The sequence below is a fragment of the Lagenorhynchus albirostris genome, chromosome 6 (assembly GCF_949774975.1).
Source record: "Lagenorhynchus albirostris chromosome 6, mLagAlb1.1, whole genome shotgun sequence".
Lineage (NCBI taxonomy): Eukaryota > Metazoa > Chordata > Mammalia > Artiodactyla > Delphinidae > Lagenorhynchus > Lagenorhynchus albirostris.
The window spans coordinates 33,300,187-33,310,427 of NC_083100.1; positions in this window are offsets into that span (position 1 = coordinate 33,300,187).

Here is a 10,241-nt window from a genome sequence, read left to right on the forward strand (position 1 = left end):
AGTGGGCACAGGTTCAATCCCTGGTCGGGGAACTAAGACCCCGCAAACGGCATGGCCAAAATAAATAAATAAATAAATTTATCAGTAAGCATTTGTTGAACCCCTTTTGGGTGTATAACTTTACACAAATGCTATAACAACTAAATTTTATTTTATTTTATTTATTTTTAATTTTTTTTTTAGTACAACTAAATTTTAAAAGCTCTCTATTTCAGTATGATGAGCATAACACAGTTAATGTTGTCAAAGAAGCATTAAAAGCATATTTCTAATTATTTCATGTACAATTATTTGATGTGTGAAAATCTTATTTCCCCAGAAAGACATAATATTGGAGAGTAGTGGCTAAATCATATGCCACTACGTACCCAGAAAATGTTCAATAAATAGTAACTGAAGTGAAAAGCCAATTGAGGACACAAAACAAGGCAAAAATATTTGATCCTGAATAGGCTTATTTGTATCTTGAGGATTAGAAAAAAATCATAATTAACATTTATTTCTTAATGCACATTTTCCAATGTTTAATACTTTTTCTATACTTTTTCCAGTTACTAAGCATGTCAACAGTTTCTCACTTAGATGCTGAGGCTGTTGCATAAGCTTTTGAAATACACTGAAGTTAGAAAACAAGACTGTTTTATGGCCTTACACTCTAGTTTTTCTGGCTTTTGATAAATATTTATCTGGCCTTTCATAATGACCTCCAAAAAACTGCACTGGATTATCTGCTTGCAGAAATTATGCAAATAATTTCAAGAGCAGCTGAAGCTACTGTAATACTCATCTTCACGACCTTCACCCTGTGCCAAACAAGTACATATTCATCCTTTTTAGATGCCCCTGAAACACAAAAATATCTACATCAAAACTTACTTTTTCCTTTCTTAATCTTGAATTTCCCTAGTTAAAATTGATTAGATATTTAGAGCTAAAATGTGATGTTTTTATTTTCCAAACATAAAACAAATCACACTTTAAAATTTGAACCTCTTCCACTTGAATGTGTTCCTTTTCCCTTCAACTAAAAGACTATATTTTTTAACTGTACAATTCAGTGGAGTTTATTATTTTATTAATGTATAGCTGAGGTACTATATTATATAAGTTACAGATATGTAAAAGACCATTTTTAAAACCTCCTTTGCAGTAGGAAATCAAGTCCTACAACAAATTTAGGATAAAATCTTTGTTTAAATTTGGTCTCAAAAATGTTCAAAAAGCAAGGTGACTCCCTACTCTTTTTTATGGAGAGAAATCCAATTTTCAGTTATAAAAATAGCAATTTAAAAGCAGGCTGATCATGGGCTGCTCTCAAGGCACAACCCCATTTCACTCAGCATGAGGCTTACAGTATCTCTGGCATCTTTAATATACTTTTGCTTCAAAACCATCATTGCCTTCTACTGGCTAACTCTGCTCTTGGGGTGATTGTTTGCCCATGTATAGTTCTCAAATTAATCAATTTTTTCAGAATATCTGCTACCATACAGAAATGGGCTCTATACGTTTATTCTTCTTAAAGCACAGAATTAAAAAATGGAACCACCAGACTTGGGGATTATTTTTCTCTTCTAAATATTACAGAATTGTCTTCCCATATACCAAAAATAAACGCCTTTAGGAAAATTCACTAAACACAAACTATTACTAGAATGGTTTCAAAGCTAAGGATTACTCATATGCATTCTGTTTGCCAAGTTTTTATGTAGAACATCTGTAAGAAATCTTATTTGCCATTGTCTTGCCTTCCTACATCTCCCTATAAGGACTTTTTTTTCTCTTGGTCACAAAGCTTCAGTAATAGAAAAATGGGAAAGGAGGGGGAAATCTGATGGGGTGATTAAGCTAAGTAACAATTTTCTAGTTAAAAGGCTAATGATGAACATCACATTTCCGGGTGTCCATTACCACACTTATCTCAGTATAACTAAGGACAATTCTGTAGCTTTATAAACAAAGGTCCTCACAATATTTCCACTTTTATCCCCCTTTTTTATCCCCTAGAGTCCAGAAGTCTAGACACACAGAACCTCTTACAGTTTGCTAAACAATCCAGGCCCTTTCCCAAATTTTACTTTCTTTATAACTTACAAAAAAATTTTTTTAATTTAAAAAGGCCGGGGGAGTTCTATAATTTTCTAAAGATTATTTCTTTCACCTGCAAAGCTGTTCGCTGCCCCTTCTCCAGGCAATCTTCTATTCTCTTTCAAAACCCAGCCCTAATTGTTACCTCCCAGGTCAGCATTACCTGCCTTGTCTTCTGTGTTCCCAAAAAGCTTTGTCCACCCCCTGGAGCAGTGTAACATTCCTATTCTATTTTTATTGCTCCTGATTTTGATTTGGGAAGGGAGGGGACTATGGGTAATTTTATTTTCTTCTTTATACTTTTCTATACTTTTTTGACTTCCTACAATATATTATATTTTTTAATTAGAAAAATATAAATATTATCTCAAAATAGTAGTTCAGGACAAAGAAAATAAAAAGCAAGTAACTTTTGGTATCCAGAACAAAAATTATACTCAAGGTAAGGAAATGCAAAAAAGTTAAGCAAACTCTCTGCATTTTATCAAAAAACAAATTACTTCACAGATGACACTTTTATCATCGGTACCATGTCCTAATATATATTTAAATCTTCTGGATATGTTAACATTCTGTTTAGTACTCTGGTTTATTACCTGTTACAGGTGTGACTTTTTTTATTTTTTCTATTTTATTGTATTATACCGTTCATGTATTATATTGTGTCATTCCTCAAGTCCGTGGTGGAATAGAAAGGGTGTAAATAAGTCATTCGGGACCTAGAATTTTAACTGTTGCTGGCAGGTTCCACCAGATCTACATATTTAGGTGGAATGGGAATGCTTCTGCAGAACAAGGCATCATGAAGACAGCAAAACAGCTAAACACGTGGCTAAAATCCATAGTTTAAAAGGGCTCCCAGGCTTCCCTGGTGGTGCAGTGGTTAGGAATCTGCCTGCCAAAGCAGGGGACATTGGTTCAATCCCTGGTCTGGGAAGATCCCACATGCCACGGAGCAACTAAGCCCGAGCGCCAAAACTACAGAGGCTGAGCTCTAGAGCCCACGAGCCACAAATATGCAGCCCGAATGCCACAACTGCTGAAGCCCAAGTGCCTAGAGCCCGTGCTCCCCAACAAGGGGAGCCACCGCGATGAGAAGCCCGCACACCGCAGCGAAGAGTAGCCTCCGCTCTCCACAACTAGAGAAAGCCCACACGCAGGAACAAAGACCCAACACAGCCAAAAATAAATTAAAAAAAATAAATAAATTTATTTAAAAAAAAAAGTGCTCCCGTACACAGTCAACATAAGCATGTCTATATGCAACAAGCCATAAATGATATGTAGATGATTCTGATGGTTATTTCCATCTCCTCTTCATTATAGAACCGGTAAAAACCCTTCATTGCAAATGGCTGAGTCGTGTTTTCTGTTTGAATTTGTCTTCTTGTGTAGTCCAATGCTGATTTTCTTCCATGTGTTCTGTTTTTGCACCATGCAGGTCTGGCTGGGATGCAAGATGGCTTCTGAGATCAATGACTTTATTATTTGCAATTAACCTGTAATTGCTGAATGATCACTTCAGAGACTCTCTCCAGACTCTCTTTTTTTTGGCCATGCTATGCGGCATGCAGGATCTTAGTTCCCCGACCATAGGGACTCTATGAATTCTATTGGCCAGGAGGCTAGGCCAGTGCTCTGCCCAGAAAACTCTGCTTTATGCCAGGGTCTCACTCAGCTGTTTCCATGCTTGATGTGACCAGTGTTTTCTGTAACTGTATTGACTCAGGAGAGGTATGATTTGTATATTTTGACTTTTTCCACCTTGAGCAAAAATGTTAGCTCCATTATATTTTTTTGTAACATTATTTCAAACATCCATGTCGACACCCCTGCAAGGATTTTACTGTAGAGCCATTTTAATTTCCCACCGTGAGGTCCACAATAGCATTTACAGTATTGTATTGCAAATTATCTCCTTAGGAAGCCAGGAGTTATGAATTCCTTAAGGAATGGGATTGTAGCCTCAGGATTTAGCATAAATCTGACACTATTAGGTCCTCAAAAATGCAACACTTATTTTGAATAAATAAATGAACAAACATAAAGCATACATTTTAAGAAGCAGAGAAGCATCAGGAGAAATTTTCAAATTAGTTTAAGATATAAAATGAATTTCCTGAACTAAAAGTGAGCCAATTTTAAAATGGGCAAAGGATCTATATAGACATTTCTCCAAAGAAGATATACAAATGACCATTAAAAACATGAAAAGATCAGGAATTCCCTGGCAGTCCAGTGGTTAGGACCCCACACTCCCACTGCTGGGGGCCTGGGTTTGATCCCTGGTCCAGGAACTAAGATTCCACGCCAAAAAAAAAAAAAAAAAAAAAAAACCATGAAAAGATGTCAACATCATTAGCATTAGGGAAATGCAAATCAACACCAGAGACACCACTTCACACTCACTAAGGTGGCTAAAATTAAAAAGACAGATAAAAGTGTTAGCAAGGATGTGGAGAAAATGGTATCCTGACACATTATGGGTGGGAATGTAAAATGGTATAGCTGCTTTGGAAAGCAGTTTGACAATTCTTCAAAAATTAAGCAGAGATACCATACAACACAGCAATTTCATTCCTAGGTATATACTCAATGAGAACATGTCTACACAAATGTTCATAGCAGCACTATTCATAGTAACCATAAAGAAGAAATATAATAACTCAAATGTCCATGTGTTATATTCATTCAATGGAATGCTATTTAACTATAAAAAGGAATGAAGTACAGATACATTCTTCAACAATATGTTGAAGAAGCCAGTCACAAATGACCACAAAGTATATGATTCCAATTATATGAAATGTCCAGAATAGGCAAATCTAGAAACAGAAAGTAGATTAATGCTTGCCCAGGGTTAGAAGGAGAGGGGAGTTGGGAATAAATGGGGAGTGACTGGTACTGGGTAAGGAGTTTCTTTTTAGGATGATGAAATGTTCTAAAATTGATTGCGGTGACGGTTGCACAGCTTTATGGTTGCACAGCTTTATGAATACAATAAAAACTATTGAATTGTCCACTTTAAATGGGTGATTGTATTCTATGTGAATTGTATCTCAATAAAGCTGTTTAAAAGAAAAAGGGAACTGAAAGGCATTTTGCCAGTAACAATTACATTGCTAATCCTCAAACTTTCATTTCTTTTGCAGGGTATTTTTAAATAACACAAAGATACTTGAGAAATGCAGCAGATTCTTAAAGGAAAAATCTCTTATTCTTTATACAAACCTTAGGAGCAGGATAAAATCAGGGTGACGAAATTGGATCACTTCTTCCCCATGGGCCTTTACCTGATACTATCAGCATATTTATAAACAATTTGATTTGTTGAAAACAATACCTGAAATCTTAAAGCTGTTTTTGGATATACAAAGGGGAGAGAAATCCTTAACCTGTAAACTTTAGTCCTTAGAGTAAACATCAGAATTTGTAAGCTTTGTTTAAGTTACTAGTGGCCTTTCTACTTCCTTCAAAACTCTTATATAAGTAAATGTTATATTAAGAAACAGAGCTGTGATAAGAGGAGAATTTCTTATAATAACAGTGCACCTGCACCCCTGATGAGATATTATCTATTTGGTGAGATTTGTTTTAAGTTTTCTCAAAGAACAGCCAACCAGTAATACTCTCATTCAATCCCATGCAACAATTACAGCAACCAAGATGATGAAACTGATAACCAATAGTATGAATCCATTATAGTGCCAATGCTGGTCCCTATGTCACAGAGGATTTCACTACTAGCACCAGAGGAAAAAAAATTAGTGAGGTCAGAATGGAAAACAAATGACAAGAGAACAGCGAGTGAAGTCACTAGCTCTCTAAGAAATACTTAGAATCAGATGAAGTCTGTAATCATTTTTGCAAATAACATCACAACAGGAAGAGGAAGGTGCTTGCCTTCTAGAATGGTTCCAGGAGGATGGATTTATATGATTTGTTTTAATGATTAGTAAAGTGACATTTACTTAACTTTTACAGATTACAAAGCACTTTCACATCTATTTCTGCATTTGAGCCTCTCTCCGGAGAGGTAGCTAGAGCAGGTATTACTTGTCTCATCATCCACTAGCGTAAGAAATGACCTATATTGAGTTCTTCTAACATGGGCAAATGGGATATTTTGACCCCACCACGTTAACCCAATGAATGTTTTGACTGGGTCATAGGGAAAAATAAAATTTCAAGGAAGTAATAGAATAATAGCTACAAAAGAAAGTTTACCATTGAAGTAGTTAAAATTAACAGAGTTTGACGAGGATAAAAACCAGATGATGGAAACAAATCTCACTGTAAAATATACATGGAAGAAGTTGATCCTGAGCATAATCATTTCGGTATAATAAAAATGAGAATAGAAAGAAGTTGGAAATAGTTTCACTGTTACTGCACAGGAATCTGATCAAGAATTAAATTGGTTATAATTATAGTTTAAATGGATATATTCATAAAAACAGGGTTCAAAATGCCAGATTAAAATCATGCACCTGATTCAAGTGGCAGGGATAAAAAAACAAGGAGGAGAAAGTGGCAAGGTCAAATTCGGCATTATTGGCTTGATTTTTAGAACCCTGCCTTGCCTTCTTACCTTACGTAACATGACTATGCAATGTTAAATAAGTTTCACTATCGCTTTATCTGTAAAATATGAAGCACAATGATAGGAACTACCTCATCATGTTATGGATTAAATGAAATAATGCATATAAAATGGTTAGCATAGTAGTGGCACAAGAAAGGGTATTTTAACCCTGCCTTTTCTAAGAATTTATTGTATCCTTTCAGTGTGCCAGGCCAGGATCTGTAAAAATAGGACTCCTTGTTACTAAACTACATTACTTCATCTGTAAGTACATTTCTTGTACTTGACAAAATACCCAAAGCAGATCTCTGATGAAGCTACGACAGAGCTTTACCTCTATCTATCTATATATATCTTAAAACAGAAATTTTAATTTTGAAAACACTTTCCCAACCAACCATTGGGGTGTAGAGTAAACTACACCAACACTCCAGATTGTTAGGAAAGTACAAAATAATAAAAATACCTGTGTTTTTTAAAAAATGATGCATAAATATTTATTTTAGTTTGCCTGATCCACCCCAAATTGCTTTGTCTCTTTTCAAGAAAAAATAATTGGCCAATGAAGTAATGGCATTCTTATTTTCACTAAAAGTAGTGAGTTATGGAATACTAGGAAATCATTCAGCCTGTCAGTCTTCTCATATGGAAAATAGACAGGATAAAATACACCCACTTCAGAGTTGTCATGAGAACTAATTAATGTCTTTAAACTGCTTTGAAATTTCCATATGAAACACATCTAATCTGATCTTTATCTAAGAGAGATGTGTAAGACCTATATGGGAAGACACTATTCATGTAGAAGATAAAATTGGCTCTTACTTGTATAACTTGAATTTCTACTTGGCAAGAATGTAATTTAGGGCTTCCCTGGTGGCACAGTGGTTAAGAATCCCAATGCAGGGGACACAGGTTCAAGCCCTGGTCCAGGAATATCCCACATGCCACGGAGTGACTAAGCCTGTGTGCCACAACTACTGAGCCTGCACTCTAGAGCCCACGAGCCACAATTACTGAAGCCTGTGCGCCTAGAGCCCATGCTCAGCAACAAGAGAAGCCACCACAATGAGAAGCCCGTGCACCACAACAAAGAGTAGTCCCCACTCACCACAATTAAAGAAAGCCCGCGCGCAGCAATGAAGATCCAACGCAGCCAAAAATAAATAAATAAATTAATACATTAAAAAAAAATAATGTAGTTTAGCAGAGGGATGCTGTCATATATATATATTTTTTTCTCTGGTACGCGGGCCTCTCACTGTTGTGGCCTCTCCCGTTGCGGAGCACAGACTCCGGACGCGCAGGCTCAGCGACCATGGCTCACGGGCCTAGCCGCTCTGCGGCATGTGGGATCTTCCTGGACCGGGGCACGAACCCGTGTCCCCTGCATCGGCAGGCGGACTCTCAACCACTGCGACACCAGGGAAGCCCTGTCATATAACTTTTTTAATGCCTGTCTCAAAGGTATATAATACTCATTCATTTTTTCATTATTCACATAGTAGCTATATGATAATCAACCACAGATACACAAAATGCTCAATTCACAATTCAGACATATATAGCACATAGAACTCTTTTGTGTGGTTATACTATTATTTTTAAAAATCTTTCTTGCCTTTTCTATAACCAAAAATATGCAACTGTTGTTTTCTAACACAGATTTCAGAAACATATGACTAAGCAAGTGAGACAAGGGCTTACTTTCCAAAATATATTCAATACAGATAGCTCATACAACTCAATATCTAAAAAACAAACAACCCAATCAAAAAATGGGCAGAAGAACTAAACAGACATTTCTCCAAAGAAGACATGCAGATGGCCAACAGGCACATGAAAAGATGCTCAACATCACTAATTATTAGAGAAATGCAAATCAAAACTACAATGAGGTATCACCTCATACTAGTCAGAATGGCCATCATTAAAAACTCTACAAACAATAAATGCTGGAGAGGGTGTGGAGAAAAGGGAACCCACCTACACGGTTGGTGGGAATGAAAATTGGTGCAGCCACTATGGAAAACAGTTTGGAGGTTCCTCAAAAAACTAAAAATAGAGTTGCCATGTGATCCAGCAATCCCACTCTTGGGCATATATCCAGAGAAAACTATAATTTGAAAAGATACATGCACCCCAATGTCCATTGCAGCACTATTTACAATAGCCAAGACATGAAAACAATCTACATATCCATCGACAGATGAATGGATAAAGAAGGTGTGGTACATATACACAATGGAATACTACTCAACCATAAAAAGAATGAAATAATGTCATTTGCAGCAACATGGATGGACCTAGAGATTATCATACTAAGTGAAGTAAGTCAGAAAGAGAAAGACAAATACCATATGATATCACTTATATGTGGAATCTAAAGTATGCCACAAATGAACCTATCTACAAAAAAGAAGCAGACCGACAGACACAGAAACAGACCTCTGGGGACTTTCCTGGCAGTCCAGTGGTTAAGACACTGCGCTTCCATTGCAGGGGACACGGGTTCGATCCCTGGTCTGGGAACTAAGATCCTGCATGCCACACAGCATGTCCAGAAAAAAAAGGAGAGAGAGAGAGAACAAACTTGTGGTTGCCTAGGGGAGGGGAGGGGAGGGATGGATTGGGAGTTTGGGATTGGTAGATGCAAGCTATTACGTATATATAATGGATAAACAAGAGGTCCTACTGTATAGCACAGGGAATTATATTCAATATCCTGTGATAAACCACAGTGGAAAAGAATATGAAAAAAGAACATGTATATATATGTATAACTGAATCACTTTGCTGTACAGTAGAAATTAACACAACTTTGTAAATCAACTATACTTCAATAAAATAAATAAATTAATAAAAAAAAGAAGTATATGACTGATAAAATCCCTCATAATCCCATGCCCCAGAAAACCACTGCTAGTAGTTTGGTATATATTCCTCCCTTTTTTTTTCCTTTAACTAACACACACACACAAACCACAAACATAATAACTAATATACATTATATAACTAATGGGTATATGTGTATATATTGCATATACAGTTAACCCTTGAACAACACGGGTTTGAACTGCACAAGTCCACTTACATGTGGATTTTTTTTTCAATAAATATGGTACCTGTGTTTTTGTTTTACAGATCTTTAAATTAACTAAGTGTGGGGGAAAAGTCTGTGTTTGATTAGAGATCACAATACGTGGAATGAAAACAACTAGGGTTTGAGTCCTGATTCTATCCAAACTGTTTCAACTTCCTGCCCTTGAGTGAGTCATTTAACAATTCCTTTGTTTTTGAGGCAAGATAACAGTACTTGGATTTTTCAACTGCACAGGGAGTTGGCGCCACTAACCACCGCTTCCCAGTTGTTCGATAGTCAACTGTGTGCGTGTGTGTGTGTGTGTGTGTGTGTGTGTATGTATATCCTAGGAAAAGCTTGTACCAATTTACACAGACATATACATATGTATATATCATTATTATTTAACGATACAGGATTATATTATGTGTACTATACTGCAGGGCTGAGGCTGAAATGAGGCGAGAGAGAGAGAGAGAGAGAGAG